The sequence below is a fragment of the Notechis scutatus genome, chromosome 1 (genome assembly GCF_049901735.1).
Source record: "Notechis scutatus isolate UNSWTSFEM ecotype Mainland chromosome 1, rNotScu1.2, whole genome shotgun sequence".
Lineage (NCBI taxonomy): Eukaryota > Metazoa > Chordata > Lepidosauria > Squamata > Elapidae > Notechis > Notechis scutatus.
This window is the reverse complement of record NC_142009.1, coordinates 149,877,862-149,895,106: the sequence shown is the minus strand read 5'-3', so window position 1 is coordinate 149,895,106 and position 17,245 is coordinate 149,877,862.

Sequence of the window (17,245 nt, the reverse complement as noted above, 5' to 3'; positions counted from 1 at the left end):
TTACCGGCAGTTTGGCAGTTCGATTCTCACTGGCTCAAGGTTGACTCAGCCTTCCATCCTTCCATGGTCAGTAAAATGAGGACCCAGATTGTTGGGGGCAGTAGGCTGTCTTCACAGGGCTGTAAAGCGGTATGTAAATCTAAGTGGTATTGCTATTCCATGCAACTCGGTATATAGTCATCCTGGCCACAGGACCACAGAAGTGTCTTCTGACAACAATGGCTCCCTTGGCTAAGAAATGAAGATAAGCAACACCCCCTAAAGTAGGACACAACTGGATAGGGGAAACCTTTACCTTTACTTTATATTAACTTTTATGCTCCCCTACACTCATCTGATGCTCATACCCATCCTCTTAGATCCCTGTTGTAATTTTGTTTTCTATATATACTTTGTTTGATATCTTTTAGGGTTTTTAAAAAAATAATTTTGATCATTTTTAGACTGTGATGTATTCCGTATGCTTTTTAATTAATTGTACCTCTCCCTCCTTATATTGGTCTTTGATCAAAGTAAAGGTTTGACTTGAATGAAGGTACATTCATTGGAATGTACCTTGATGTTTTGTCTCTTCTTCTTCTTCTTTTCATCCTGTGTTCACTTTTAAATAATCTAAACTAGGTTTTACTGTCTTTTTCATCGGTAAACATGCAACAAACAAAAACGGGTGGGGACAAATTATGCGGACTTATCCAAAAACTGTTGTGCATTACTATGAATTAGCCCAGGAGCCTCTATTTGCTTTAAGAGAGAAGCTTTAAAAAGAAGAGCAAATCTCTTTCTCTGAATGTAGCACTCAACATTAAAGAATTCATCCACAAGGTCAGCAGATCCATCTTTCTGATGCAGGTAGAATAAGATAATCTGAAAGCTGCATCTATATGACAGGGAAGTTACTTGTCAAATGCCTGATTTCAGACTAGGAATCCATCAAGCGAACCTAACTCTACTCATCCAGGCTTCAAACACCTCTTGAGAACTGAAACCCTCATTATTTCCTCGCTCATCAAAGCTATTTCATTGGGTTATTTTTTCCCTAAAGAAAGCTGTGAGTGCAGGGGTGGGATTCTACCGGTTCTATCTGGTTCTATAGAACCCCTTGATAACTTTCTAAGCAGTTCGGAGAGGTAGTTAGAAGCAATCTTCTTTTGCTTTTTCCACCCTTATTACATTCTTGCCAGACAGCCTAGACTTACTGTCTCGGGAGCTTCTGAGGCTTTCTTAAAGGGGAAGGGTAGTTTTAAGATTTTTACACTGCTGTTGGGAGAAAATACTTCCCTGGACAATCAGCACTTTGAAGAAATAATTGAATAATGAAGCAAAGCTTTTAATGACAGGGAACCAAGATGAGTGACATTCAGCAAGGCTTCTTGGCTAGCTAGAAAGATTGACATTCAAACGTGAGTTTACATACTATTTCTGAGTTTTGGTCTAAAACTGGTTTTTGGTGAAGGTTAATTCTGTGCTTGGTGACGTTTAATCCTGTGTTTATTGATGGGATTATTTTCCCTATTCAGCTTCAACAAGCACTAGCTACTGTTGTGATTTAATTATTTGTATTGTGTTTGAATTTTTTCTTGCCTCATGGTTTCTTTCTCTATCTGGAGAGGGGGTCTTCCTTCACTGTCCTTTTGGGATATACTTCCAAAAGGCAGGATGCAACCTTGGCACTGATTTTTTTTTTTACTGCCTTTCTGGGGGCATGTGACCTTTCCTTAAATCTGGATAAATCCTTAGGATATCTTGTGAGGTGAGTGAGACCAGCTGGTATTTTTAAGTGGTGCATATGGATCTAAGGATTGCTTTTCCTGGGTGTGCTTTTTCTGGAGAGCTTAAATGACCTCTCTGCTAAAGGGTTTCACTTTATGAGCAAGAGTTGGCTGCTTGATAGTTATCACTGCATTTTAACTGTTTTCATTCCTCAAGGTGCTCTGCCTGATTTGTAACTCTGGCTTGCAGGTATTTTTAATCTAATGATTGGTATTTAGGGCAGCTTTTTGAAAGCAAAGAAACTTTTTGTATTTTTGTACAGGTAATCCTTGACTTACAACAATTCATTTAGTGACCATTCAAAGTTACAATGGCACTGAAAAAAGTGACTTATGACCATTTTTCACACTTATGACCGTTGCAGCATCCCCACTGTCATGAGAGGCCAGGCGAGGAGAAGCGCCCCTTGACATGAGTAATGTTGAGTTGGCCATGCCCACCCAGTCACATGACCACCAAGCCACACTCACCAACTAAGCCACGCCCACAGAACCGGATGTTAAAAAACCTGAATCCCACCCCTGTGTGAGTGGATGGTGTTGGGGAGAATAGATCATGAATTAAATCTGCTTGTATAGGTTTTGAACTAAATGCTTTCAAATCTGATACAGTGTTGGATTTGGGAAGTTTTCCTGCTTTGTTGTTTTCAGCTGGGTTTTAGTTATCTTCCATAGCTGCCCATTCTTTGAGCAGAAGGACATTTACAAATATTAATCCTACTGAATCAATAATGAATTGAAGCACTCAGAATATTAAGTGTTTTTTTCCAGTGAGACCGGTCTATCAGGGCAACCTAGTTTAACCAATTATGGGACAGAGCATATTGTTTCCACTTTTACCTTTCAGCCACAATCCAGGAGCCTTCACAGGCACTCGCTTTCACAATATTTTTGTGTTGAATTTTATGTTTTACTGACAAAGAAATAAAAGGACACTAGTATAGATCTATTTCATGCTATTTCATATCTATACTATATTCCAGGTTTGAATTCGAGAAGGGTATGGCTAGTTGATGAGAGCTAAACAGCTTGAAATAGATTTATACTAGTCTCCCTTTATTTCTTTGTCGGTAAAACATAAAAATCTGCACTCAGGATATTGAATGTCTGCTTTTACTCGCTTGCTAAAATTGTGTTCCAGAGAGATATTTTCTCCTAAATTCATAAACCAATAAGGAGATTCATGAGATTTCCCACATCTGCAACATTTTGTGAAAATCTAGTTTCTAGGCTGAGTTATATCTCCACTCTCTTCTGATAAGAAATTAAGGTATCTAAGTTCGAAGGTGAATTTTGAACTAGTCATGTGGTTGAAAAAATATACATTCCTATTTAAGCCAAGAATATATTAAAATAAATATATTTGAATATCTTCAAAGGAAGAAGGTAAATTTAGGACTACTTGATCTGGTCTGCAAAAATCCAGATTACCAGTAGGTGGGAGATTGTTGCTGTCATGTACGGATCTTGATCTGATAGTCTTGCTTATGCACATTTTTTATTTTTTGTTAAAATTGGTGAGGCTCTTCAGTACAATCTCATATGTGTTTTTGTTGTTGTTAGTTGCAAAGTCATGTCTGACTCATTGCGACCCCGTGGACAATGTTCCTGCAGGCCTTCCTGTCCTCTATCATCTTTTGGAGTCTATTTAAGCTCACGCCAACTGCTTCAGTGACTCCATCTATCCATCCACCTCATCCTTTGTCATCCCCTTCTTCTTTTGCCCTCAATCATTCCCAGCAATAGGCTCTTCTCCAGTGAGTCGTTCCTTCTCATTAGGTGGCCAAAGTATTTAATTTTCATCTTCAGGATCTGGCCTTGTAAAGAGCAGTCAGGGTTGATATCCTCTAGGACTGACCAGTTTGATTGCCTTGCAGTCCAAGGGACTCAGAGGAGTCTTCTCCAGCACCAAGGCCTCAATACTTTGATGCTCAGCCTTTCTTATGGTCCAACTTTCACAGCCATACATTGCAACTGGGAAAGCCATAGCCTTGACTATGCACACTTTTGTTGGCAGGGTGATGTCTCTGCTTATATATTTACAAGTAAATCTAGTTGACTTCAATGAAACTTATTTCAAAATAAATTGACATAGTAAGGCAGCTGAGAGCGATTAATCTTGCTCGATCTCATCCTGTATATCTAAAGACATTTTAAAGAAAATAGTGAGCAGGAATTAATTGTAAAGTACTAAACACAACTCAATGAATATTTGGAATATAAAAAATAATGTTAAGGAGCAATTTATATATCACCAAAGCCAGAAACTAAGTCATTTCAACTGAGCCACATTTCTTAGAAGTATTTAGAGTTGCTTATCTCAATTTATAATATTCATCACCAAGAACTGTGAAATAAGCTTCATTCTGGATGAGTACCCTGGAGAAAGTTAGGCTGCATTAGTCCTCTCCCTCTAGGTTCCACCAGTTCCAGTATGGAGAGAAAAAGAAAAGTCCAATTATTTTCCTTAATTACTAAAATGCTGATTATATTGAACTGTTTTTCAAAGATCAAGCTAACAGCCCAATCCTGACTACTCAGAAGTGAGTCCCATAACATTCAATGGGATTTAGAAGTGAGTATTGTTCTGTTTCTAATTAAAAAAGGAAAAAGCTACAAAATGTTTGTTTCAGAGATAACCTCTCCTCCTGCCAATCTCTTTAAAGATGTTTATTTGTGGCAATTAAATGTTCATAATTTAATTTTGGGCACCCTTTACATTCTTTAGAATGGTGACATTTTTGTCTGGGATATCAAATTAACTTCTTGGAAAGAAACATCCTTCTGCATAATTAGTTTGCATCTCCCAAGAGAAGTTCATTGGTGATTATTTCTTAAGAAGTTGTCAAAAACATGTTACTTCTTTAAACTTTTAATAGGTTTGAATTGATGAACTTTGCTGTTTACATTTTGATGTTTGTTGTAATTATTTTATTGTTCCCACTGCGTAAGATAATGTTTTTGCTATTATATACAGTTGTAGGATCCTTTTGTTTTCTGCTAGGTTAACAGAATACATGAATGAGAATTGGTATGGCAGTGGTTAAAGTGTTGAACTGAGATTAGAGAGACAGAAACTCAAGTCCTCATTTTACTATAGATAATTCACTTTGTTAATTATTTACGTAGCAATACCAATAGCACTTAGACTTATATACCAGCCATAGTGCTTTACAACACTCTCTAAGTGGTTTGCAGAGTCAGCACATTGCCCCCAACAATCTGGGTGCTCATTTTACCAACCTCAGAATGGTGGAAGTCACTGAGCTACTTCAGGATCAAATCCCAGGCTTTAGGCAGAGTTTGCCTGCATTCTAGTGCATTCTAACCACTGCACAATCATAGATTTGAAGACATCCAATGCCCACTGATGGTCATTTACACTGTACAACAACATGAAAGAACAAAGAGCATCCAAAACTATGCTAAACAAAACCACATCTTCAACACCATCCTACTCCTAGGGAAGTAACCAGGTTTTCAACCCTTTATGGAATATCAGATTGGGCAGCCATTTGCCTGGAACGGTATAGGACCTCTTGCCTGAGCAGTGGTTGGATTAAAAGACCGCCAAAGTTCGTTCCATCTCTGAAATTTTGTCATCAGTGAGGGAGTCATACAGATCTCTAGCGTCCCACTAGATGACACTGTTTAATTGAGAGGATTTGAAGCACATGCACTATGCCAGGTCTTATCAGTCAGGCAGATGTTATGGGAGACAAACAGTCCCTCAAGTAACCAGGCTCTAAGCCATTAAGGGCTTTATACATGATAACCATCACCTAGAATGACTGGCAATCAGTGCAGCTCAGACAGCTATGATATCCCATGGGCATACAATGGCAGGCCCATTACCGCCTGAACCACCACATTCTTAACTTACTTAAGCTAGTTACTTTCTCGCAGCCCACCCGTGCCACAGAGTTTTTGAGGGTAAAATGAAGGGTGACATTATGTAAAGCATCTTATACATCAGCATGGACAATTTGGGTGATAAGAGGCTACTTGTTTTTGTTTGGTTTGCTTTTAGGAGAGAAAGCTGCATTATGTAAATTCATGATACACAGCAGGCATATTATACATCATTAGTGGTTCATTAATATATATATATATATATTTTCAACCTATTTTAGAGCTCACTCAATAATGTTTACATATGTCCCGTTTTAAAATGAGGAACTGCCTATTTTTTGAAGTGGAATTGTCGAAATTTGTTAGTGCTTTGGGAGGAAATTCTAGAGGCACAAGGTAGAGCTCTGTTGACTATGAACAGCCCTGGATACAATTGCTAGTTCTGGGTTGCAAAAATCTGTACGATCATTAGATGGCAGGGAAGAGCTGCAGAAAACTTTTTGCTTCGTCTAGTGGTCATCTGGATTACTACAAGCTAGATCCATGTTACCGTATGTTGTATATTCAAAGCTTGGTTGTAAGTGTTGGCTACAATGTTCTATAATGTGCTTCCATTTTGCTGAACTATAATTTAGAAGTTACAAGAATCACAGATATGCTTTATCACATTTAGATAAAGCATTTTATCTAAGATGAAATGTCAAGGATAAATGGGAGCATGAACAGAAGATGGTTAGAGCCAAATTTAAATGTGAACAATTGTGGTTAGAAAATGAGGGGAGGGAAAAGGTAAAAAGCTTGGAGAAAGAACATATTTCTCTGTGAAGATGATTTGGTTATGTCCTTTAGATATATAGTTTGCCTTAGTTTCCTGCTCAGAACAATGCCAGAGGGACTGAGTATGGGCTGATCCATGTAACAACAGCAAGAAAATGTTTGTAGAATGAAGGTGTTTCTACTTTAGTGGGAATACATTCACGTTCTAACAATAACAAGCAAGGATTCCATGCAAATCATTATAAAGCAAAATTTGGTGAACAACAAGCAGCTTAGTAGCCTTGGTGTGATGACACCTCAGCCCAGTGTAGACTTTCTTGTTACCGTTGGACAGCGGATGCGTCTGTCAGCCCTCATCTAACAAGAAGGACTGTGCTCATAGGTCTTCAGAGAGGGCGGGCTCTTTCAAACAAGGTATTACATTTCCAGTTCCTCAATTCCCTGGAGATTTGTTGCATACTAGAGTATTAAATTGCATAAGGCATTTAACCAGTCACTATTCTGACATGATTTGAGAATTCTGCAATGCATTTAGTGCTATTTATGGTGGGTGGGTGGGAAAGGAAAAAAGAAAGTGCTTCCCTCTAGTGATCATTAGATTTGTTCTGTATGGTCTCTTTTAAACCTGAATGTCAAAGATAAAGCAGATTCAAGAGTCATTTTACGTCTATATAATTATTTTCTGGAAGACCGTATTTGCCCAAATTGCTGCCTAAATGGCACTAATGGACATTATTTCCCCATTCAGAGCTGATCATCATAGTTTGGGGAAACGTCCTTGCTGGCTAGATTATTTGTTCAGTCTTCCTTTTCTTCTCTCTTTGGTATGGTGGTAGCAGCTTCTAAGCCTTTTAGTTAGCTGTTGGTAATTGACCCTATAACCCCCAAAGCCTCAAACTCACCTGTGTGCCTAAATGCATTAGTCACCCTCAGTCTAGTCATTTAATTCCCCTCTCCAGTTTTTGTCACTCTTTTTGTAGCTGGGATGATAAAGGAAAGGTGAGATGTAGCCCATGGCCTGTAACCATCTCCTAGGGCTTCTAATGAGAAAATAAGTAAGGATGGCTTGGGAGAGTAACCATTACAAGATATTTTACAGTTCTTTTCTCCTAATACTTTATGGCCTTTGAAGAGATGAGGCTTCAGGTTTGATGTCATAGAAAATAGCTCCCTCTTTTCTTTTCATTTTTTCTTAGATGACAAGAAAATGCCTTGCCAGAAGCACTTCTTTGCTTTTATTTTGGGTGAACGGTGTGCTGGTTCAACCAAATAGCATTCATAGGGAAACCGTATGAACAAAAATGAGGAAGGGGTATCTGTTGAGGATTTTCCTGCTACCTACCACGTCCTCTCTGTTAGCAATAGTGTCCCCACAATAACAAGACATATTTTGTAATGCAATTAAGGAAACTTCATTCCTGGTTTTACTTGCGGTAAGCATTATTTTTAATGCTGTGGTATTCTTTGGCTTATTAAAATATTCTAACATGAAAGATAAACCATGTTTAGAAGTTAAGCAGCACCAACTTCTTAATATGGGGGTGATGCTCCATTGAATAACCCTTTTCAATTATAGGCCAATCTTGAAACTATTCATATGTGATGAATAATAATAACGGATTGGAAAGTATTTTCATAATTGTGATTAAGATTGTAAAATTTTGAACTAATTTTGTTTCGTAAAGAAGAGGTTTCATGTTAATTTAGGCATCATTAAACATTTCAAAATAAATGTTAAAGGTAAATAGCAATTAGCTATATTGACTTTTAAAATTAATATTCTCTTTATCCCAAAAGTATTTTGTTGTACATAAAATCACTTTTAGTATTAGCTAATGCAAGCATTTCTTGGCATTTCAAGACTAGATTGTGGATTTTTTCCCCTTCATTTTTCATTACTGAAAAGCTTTAGTGATGCCTAAGTTTCCAAGCTGTGATGAGGATCTCTTAATTTGTCAGAGTTATGGGCATTGTGGTGTATGGAGAATTATTTAAAAGACAAAATAATCAACTGAATATCCTTTAGCAGTTCATGTATGTGTGAAGTTATATTTTGAGGCCTACAATTAAAACAGAAATAGTAGGGCCACCTATACAATGGTGGAATTCAAAAAAAATTACTACCAGTTCTGTGGGCGCGGCTTGGTAGGTGTTGCTTGGTGGGCATGGCAGGATACTGCAAAATCCCATTCCCTCCCCACCCCACTAACCTGATTTCCAGCTCCATTCTCCTGTGCAGGGCAACAAAAGAAGATCCAGCCAATCAGCTGGGACTCAGGAGGCAGAGAATAGATGGGGGCGGGGCCAGTCAGAGGTGGTATTTGCTGGTTCTCCAAACTACTCAAAATTTCTGCTACTGGTTCTCCAGAACTGGTCAGAACCTGCTGAATACCATCTCTGCACCTATAGCCCTAGGCCTAATTTCTCATGCCTGTTGGCTTAATTTCAGAAATTCTCTGCAAACGGGTATTTCAGATATCTCTCCTAGAGTAGGGTCACTAGGCCCCTGTCCTAGATGGCAAAAACAGAGAAAAAAGAAATGAGAGTAGCCTAATCATTTTTGGTTTTGTACTCTTCTTCCTTAAGTTCCATCTACTTCTAATAAATTACTTTTAAAAAAAACCCTCCTTCATTAAAATCACTGCAAGATAAAATATTTATGCCAATCTGGCAAAGTTATAAGGCCTACTCTTGGGGTTTGGCAAGCTGATGGATGTTTTTAAATTTAGTATTTTTACACTGCAACTTCCCATTCCAGCACGTACCCATAGTTTCACTTTCTAAAGGAGCTTTTGATGGATTCTGTGTATTTATCAAAGAGTATTTGAGTCGTTCTGTCCAATAATTCTGTAGTTTTCTTTATGAAAAATAAACCAACATTCCTGAAAGAATGGAAAGCATTGGGTATTGCAGGTTATGGTTGCCAAGGAACATCATAGATGGATCTCTACACCTCTAAGAGTTGAGCTCATTTTTAGGGAAAGGAGACTTGATTAAACTTCAAGAGTTTTTGTGCCTTTGGTTATTGTTCCATGATTTTTAATTTGCATTAATGAGTTTGGGGAGAAGACAAATGCTAATACCTTGATATTATCCTCCCATTGCCAAGCTTCAAAAATCACATATGAAATGAGACAAATGGTTATATATAAAAGGGTCATAATATTGGCCATGCTTATGGAAACTTGATGTACACTGTAGCTAACTTATATGTGTCGGGGATAAATAACTCTATATTCATTCCATCAATCATAATGTTTTCTTTATGCTGATGCAGCACTAGACATCCAAGCCAACATTCCAGGTGTTTATGAAATGAAAAACATTAAGCACTCCTGAGAATCTGTAAAAAAAAAAACAAAAAAACACCACCAATTGTTTTAAAGAAAGACTATTTACAAAATAATGTGAAACGGAAATGGTGGGAAGCTCAAATAAAAGTCAAATGAAGGATTACCCTTAATATAGGAACCAATGTTTAAAATATATATATATATATATATATATATATATATATATATATATATATATATATATATATATATATATATATATATATATATATATATATATATATTCTCATATATATATATATGAGAAGAAAGAAACAGAGAAAAATGTAGCCACAAAGCCGAGACGGGATAGCCTGCAAATGTAATGTAAGATGGTTAGGGACTTTTAAAATGTCAGATTTCTTCTGTAAATTTTTTGACACATGTTGCTGTTATGATTTATTGAATGGCTCTTTGGTGGACCTTTTAAGAGATTATTTTGATCGGGAAACAGCAGTTGCTCTGTTCTCCAGAGGGTTTGCAGCCAAAGCTTCAGATCAATATGAGAAGTTCAGCTTTCCTTGACACTGCAACATATATGGCTTTATAATCTATCTCTATATCTCTTATGTTGTTCTTTCTCCAAAGTTTGTTCTCCTCTCAGGCTGCGCCCTCTGATTTTTCTTCCTTTCTTCTGGAATATCTCATGTTGAAATCCTCCTTATCCAAGCTATGGCCCGTTTTCCTTTCCTTCTCCCTTCCTCCTTTTAAATATTCCTACTCTGTCAAAGCCTATGGTAAACAACATTTTTGAGCCAGGAGCACATTTGCAATATTAAATATTAACTGCAAAATAGCTGCTGTGGAAGATTACCTTATTTACAAAATGGCTTTGCTGACGAATATAGTGAGTCAAAAACTCACTATACCAGAAAGTAAGCTAGTTCTCCAAGGTGCTTTTTCAATCACCTACAGTGAGATCTTTTGTGACCTCCAATGCAAGCCTGTACTGATACAAGCAATATGTGCTTTGTGGAATAGGTCAGGTCACAGAGGTGGCTTGATCAGCAACAAAGGAAGTGTTTGGAGACATATTGAGGCCCACAACTACATTTATTTATTTCTGGCTCAGGTCCCTCTGTATGTTTTTCTAGCATATTAAAAAATAGATTCCAGGGGTGCAATATTTTCTTATGTAACAATAGCACTTAGACATATACCACTTCACAGTGTGTTACAGCCATCTCTAAGTCAACATATTGCCCCCAAAAATCTGGGTCCTGATTTTACCAACCTTGGAAGGATGGAAGATTGAATCAACCTTGAGCCGCTCAGAATCAAACATCTGGAGTGAGCAACTTGTCGATCAGAATGGTCGGCAGTTCGGCAGTTTGAATCCGTAGGACCACATAACCAGGGTGGGATTCAAATTTTTTAACAACTGGTTCTGTGGGCATGGCTTAGGTGGTGGGCGTGGCTTGGTCATGTGACTGGGTGGACATAGCTTGGTGGTCATGTTATTGGCTGGGTGTGGCCAATTCAATATCACTCACATTGAGGCATGCATCTTCTCGCCTGGCCTCTCATGACTGTGGGGATGCTGCAACAGTCATAAGTGTGAAAAATGGTCATAAGTCACTTTTTTCAGTGCCATTGTAATTTTGAATGATCACTCCACACAAGTAAAGTACCAGCAAAGGAGGGGGAAAAAAAACTCCAGAGAAGTTCCTGAGACAGGAACTTCAAGAATGTAATAAGGTTTAACGGAGAGGCAGTTTCTGTAAGCAACACCAGAATGTTTCCTTCCTGCTTTCCTTACAGGATTAGGCCAGTAATTTCTTCTAACAACCGGTTCTCTGAACTGCTTAGAATGTTAACAGCCAGTTCTAGCAAATAGGTGCAAACTGGTAGAATCCCACCCCTGCGCGTAATGGTGTAAGCTCCTGTTACTTGTCCCAACTTTTGCCAACCTAGGAGTTTGAAAGCATGTAAAAATGCAAGTAGAAAAATAGGGACCACTTTGGTCGGAAGGTAACAGCGTTCCGTGTGCCTTTGGCATTTAGTCATGCCAGCCACATGACTACGGAGACGTCTTCGGACAGCACTGGCTGTTTGGCTTTGTAACTAAGATGAGCACCGCCCCCTAGAGCCAGAAACGACTAGCACGTATGTGCAAGGGGAACCTTTACCTTTACTGCATTCTAACCACTGCACCACCATGACTCTTAGATAGTGGTACTTTTGTCACTAACATGACCAAAACTGAAACTAAAATAAATATGCCATCTGTAACCGAAACTGTCCAGGTTCTTGGTTGTACCAATTGTATTGATTGATTGATTGATTGATTGATTGATTGATTGATTTAGAAAATTTATTTGATGCCCATATCATATCCGTCTCCGGGTAGCTTACAGCATATTTTTTTGCAAATGTATCTATCACCTAGATATTTTAAGAATTGGTGAGGATTTTTGATCATAAACCCTTATTTGCATTGAATAGAAACAGATTCATTTCCATGGGCTAAAACACACTCTTGAGGTTTTTTTCTGTCACAAGGAAAAAAATTTCTGTTGAAAGGAAATACATACGTGACAACTGCTGTTTGATAGCCTAAGAAACAATTTTACCTTCACATTTTTATCATCAGTGACTGTTTAAGGGGTAGACAAAAGAAACTGTTCTTTTGTTCTTGAGTAACTAAAAGTTTAGGGGGAAAAAACCAAAGCATTTGATAGGTTATTGAGTATTCTTTTTAAAAAGTATTTCCTGAGGAACTAGAAGGGGCAGAAGCCTTAGAGGTCAGTTAAGGTCCAGAATTTAGTGTATAAACCATTTATATTTTTTAAAAACCCTGGTGACTTAAATTAATTACATTTTTTATCTCTATGTGCATCATCCCTTAAAGAACCCATAAACCTTATAATTGCAAGTGAAGAGAGAAGGTTATAAAATGGTAATGTATGGTATGCCAAGTCTACCTCTTAGAGGGAGGATGGCAAAATAGCGGCAAGATGTCATAATGCTTTACCTGCAGAAGGGAAGAGGGAAGTTCCGGGAGCCAGAAGATAGGACAAAGAGGAAGTCCCACCCTACAGCTTTCCCTACAGCTCCAGAGGAAGCCATTTCCTCTAAAAATGCAGCTCATACTGATAATGTCTCTGGAAGCCAGATCAACATAGGTCAGGGATGTCAAACTCGTAGCCCATGGGCCAGATGCGTCACGTGCTGTCCATGCCCATTTTAGCAAAGGTGAAAAAAAGTCATGATACATCATGTGATGCCGCCATGCTGCCATGAGTTTGACACCCCTGGCAAAGGCCCCACAGATAGATCCTAATAAACAATGAGCTTTCGTACTTAAGGTAGAGAGTTCATTTGGGGTCTTTTATTCTTTAATCCCTATGTTTTCTGATCTAGAAATACATCCCAGTGTTGCTGGTAATTGCAGGATCTATACGACTAAACAGATCATCCAAGACTTATGACCCCAATGGAGCCCAAATTTTCTGTGGCTAAGCACAATAGCTATTAAGTGCATTTTGCCCCATTTTATGCCCTTTCCTTCCACAGTTGTTAAGTGAATCACTGCAGTTGTTAAGTTAGCAACATAGTTGTTAAGCGAACCTGGCTTTCCCATTGAATTTGCTTCCCAGAAGGTTGCAAAACCTGATGATCATATGATCCAGGAGTACTGTAACTGTTCTGACCAAGGCTTCCTAAATTGTAATTACACACCCACTTATTTTAAAAACAAGACTTATTTCATTGCGCTGCTGCAAATTGTTTTCATTCTCAGCCAGAATTAATCTCAAACAGTCCCACAAGATAAACACACACCTTTATTTTCTGTGAAGTGCTGCGAGTAACAGAAGTATCAAATGAACTAGAAAAAAAAACAACAACAACCAAAGTACAAAGAGCTTCAAGAATGAACCTGAACCGAATGAACTACTTTGCTTCCTTGCAAAGGTTTCGTCATCTTTGCCTGACCTTTATCCCTTATGGGAGGGGCAATCACCTCCCAGTCTTACTCCTGCATTGCCCCTTTTGTTTCAGCTGCTCTCGTCTTCCAGCAGCTCTGCGCACATGCACACTGGGAAAAGGCTCCCCTGGGTCCTCTGCCTCACTGCTGCCAGACTCCAAAGGCTCCAGAGGCAGCACCCCACTCCCAGATGGTCCTGGCCCCATCTCTGCATCGGATGCAGGACCCTCGTCCGAGTCCTCTCCAGACTCCCTGACTGGTCCCTGTTCTTCCCCATTGTATGATTCCGCTGCCGTCTGCACCGGCTGCTGGCGAACCACAACAGAAACCATCATTAAATACATACCTGTTGCCCAGTGTCTAAATTTTGATGATGTGACCATGGGGATGCTGCAAAGGTCATAAGTGTGAAACAGTCATAAGCCAATTTTTTCAGTGCCTTTGTAATTTTGAATGGTTATTCAGCAAATGATTTTAAGTCAAGGACCACTTATAGTTATGCTAGACGATGGAGCAGCATAAATAGCAGGAGTAAAGGAAATGACTCTTGACTGAGCAGGTCTGGGTTTTCAGATGGAAATTGGAACTTGCAGTGTAAGCGATTAACTGAATGCAAACCCCTTTTTCCAAATTAGTGAATCAGTCAGTCAAATGCTTCTGGCTGAGGGAAGAGTTTACCATAGAACAGCATAGTTTTCCTTTTTGTACACTTTAAATAAGTTTACTTTATATCATCCCATCTTTCCTCTTCAAAAGGAAATTGGATACATTTCCTTATTGGATAAATTTCTCATAAACTTCTGCACAAATTACAGTGGAAAAAACCTCATTTGAGTATTGACGGTATATTATAATTTGGATGATATAATACCACACCATTTTAAGTACTATTGCTAGAATTAGTGAATCTGATGGGTACCAGAATGTCAAATCTTGCATAGCTTGCTAGAAGGAAGTCTTTTTTATATGCAAAAATGTTGGCTTAACTGATTCATTTCCTCAAGATATTTCACACTAAAATTGTCATGTCCCTTTTAGTTTAAACTATAATTTAGCTATTCAACTATCTGCCAGAGTCCATGACTGGCAATCAGGTAATCAAGAGTGCTATTAAACTCATCTAGCTACAGTAGATAGAATAAAAAAATAAAAAGAAATAGTTTTGTTCTATTATTCACATGCCTTTTTAATGCAGTCTTATTAAAGCTGATAATATGCCCAATGAATATTTAAAGATATTGATTATCTTAAATTATAAACCACATGGGCAGAAAATTTCAGAAAGTATCAATTACCTTTGTGGATTCATGGACCATGGATTGCTCACAGTGAAATGCTGAATTACATTTAACTTTGGATAGATAAAATAGTTACCAAGGTTATATCACTTTATCATATATTACATTTGTAAATTAAAGCAAGATGAGAGCCCAAATTATTCAGTAGATCATTACCGGTTCTTAGTATGCTCCTTGTAATGATTACAATTTTGAGTATCTACAACCAGCCACACAATAAAAAGAATGGATAATTATCTCAGAATATCAGTTTATGCGTATTGCTTTCTCCATTACTGTAGTAAACTGGGCATCTGGCACAAGATGTGCTCATAGATAAAGTGAGCATGGGTAGAATAAACAAGCCAGCCCTATCAGGAGTTGTCCACTCTAATGACTGGTGTTAGGAACAGAGGTTCTGACCAGTTCTGGAGAACCGGTAGTGGAAATTTTGAGTAGTTAGGAGAACCAGCAAATACCACCTCTGGCTCGAGATATTACACTATCCTTCCCCTGCCACGCCCACCAAGCCATGCCCACAGAACCGGTAGTAAAAAAAAATTGAATCCTACCACTGGTTAGGAAGTACCAGAAAAGTATTAGAAAACAAAACTGGGTCTCCAAAGTTGGCGACTTTAAGGCTTGTGGACTTCAGTTCCCAGAATTCTCCAGCCAGCAGGAGCATGGCTGGCTGAGGAATTCTGGGAGCTGAAGTCCACAAGTCTTAAAGTTGCCAACTTTGGAGACCCCTTGCTATAGTCAATAAGCTGGCTTGTTGTTTTGAGATGCAGTGAAGAATATTGTGCCAGGAGCAATTCTGAAAATGCTAATACTTCACTGCTTCTAATATAAAAATATTTATCAGCAGCTGAGTTTTGATATGTTGATATGTCTTTTGTTTTTTACTTCATTACTTTATAATGTCTTGGGATAAGAACAAAGCTTCTTGCATATGGATGGAGAAAGAATCCTTGAATTCAAAGTGAAATATGTGATTTTTCAACAAAAAAAAAACAGATATAGATATCCCGAGAAATGGTTTGTATAAAATTGATGGATTCTCAAAATAAACAATGAGAGGATGCCTAGTTGATGTTCAAAAGCTGGATGTAGGGTAAACAGTATTTTCTGCCTGATACTGTGATGTCTTGAGGAAGAGACTTGGCATCATAAGATGGTATATTTCTTACCTTTAATATGAGTGACACAGGTTGTGTGGAGAAGATTAATTGAATATAAACCATTGGGCACTGTAAGAAGCTGCACTGATGATATACATTCAATAACTTTTAATAAGAGTCTTATATAACAAGAGGAAGATTGCTACTGGGTATATAGAAGAGAAAATACAGGCACAGCATTTGATATGGCTAGATAAGGAAGGTCATTACATCATCCAGTTAAAACCGTAACTAGCAGCCAATTGATTTAGCCCAACCAATTTGCAGAATGTGAAATTAGACAAAATTATCTAAAATGTGCAGCTTGCATGGCAGTAAGTTTTGGGAACAGAAAAAGATGACATGCACAGAAAGGAAAGAATAAGTTGAGGAAAGCTTGGGATAAAATCATTACAAGACAATATATATAGCTCAGCACTGAACCGTGAAGACTTTGGTGCTGTTTGAACTTGGTTGTTTGCTTGCAGACATTTCATTACCAGACTAGGTAACATCTTCAGTGCATGAAGTTAGGACAAATAAACAGATCACCAAAAAGTGAAATTTGCTTCGATAGGTGGTCATTTTAGTTTCAGGTGTTTCCCCCAAAATTGACAGATGAAAGGCAAAAGATCATATGAAGCACCCCTTATGCAAGCAAGTGTGAAAAAACAAAATCAATCCAAACAAAACAAAATAAAAATTTTAAAAAATCATAGTTAGTATTCAGAAATACATCCAGTATTCAGAAAAGAAATATTTTAAAACCTATTTGTTTGCTGAAAAGGAGGCCAAGCAATGCATTCTGGAACTGTTTCATTTTATACCATGAGTGGGCAGAAACAGAATATAACAGGCAGGTCACTGTATTTAAAATAGGAGGGTAGCTATAAAAATGTAGACTGTGAGAATTTAAAAAAGGAAAAAACCCTGAAGCAACTATAAAAAGAGCAAAAAATATTGACAGCAATGCAAGCATTCCAGAAAGTTTATATAATATATTTACTCAGAGATAATAATTGAAAGCGCTAGTAAATCAGAATAACAACAACAATAATAAAGTCCTATATCACTAAGGGTGTGCAGGAGGGCATATATTGGTAGATGTAATTTCCTTCAGATATCCAGCATTTTATATAATTGTATCAAA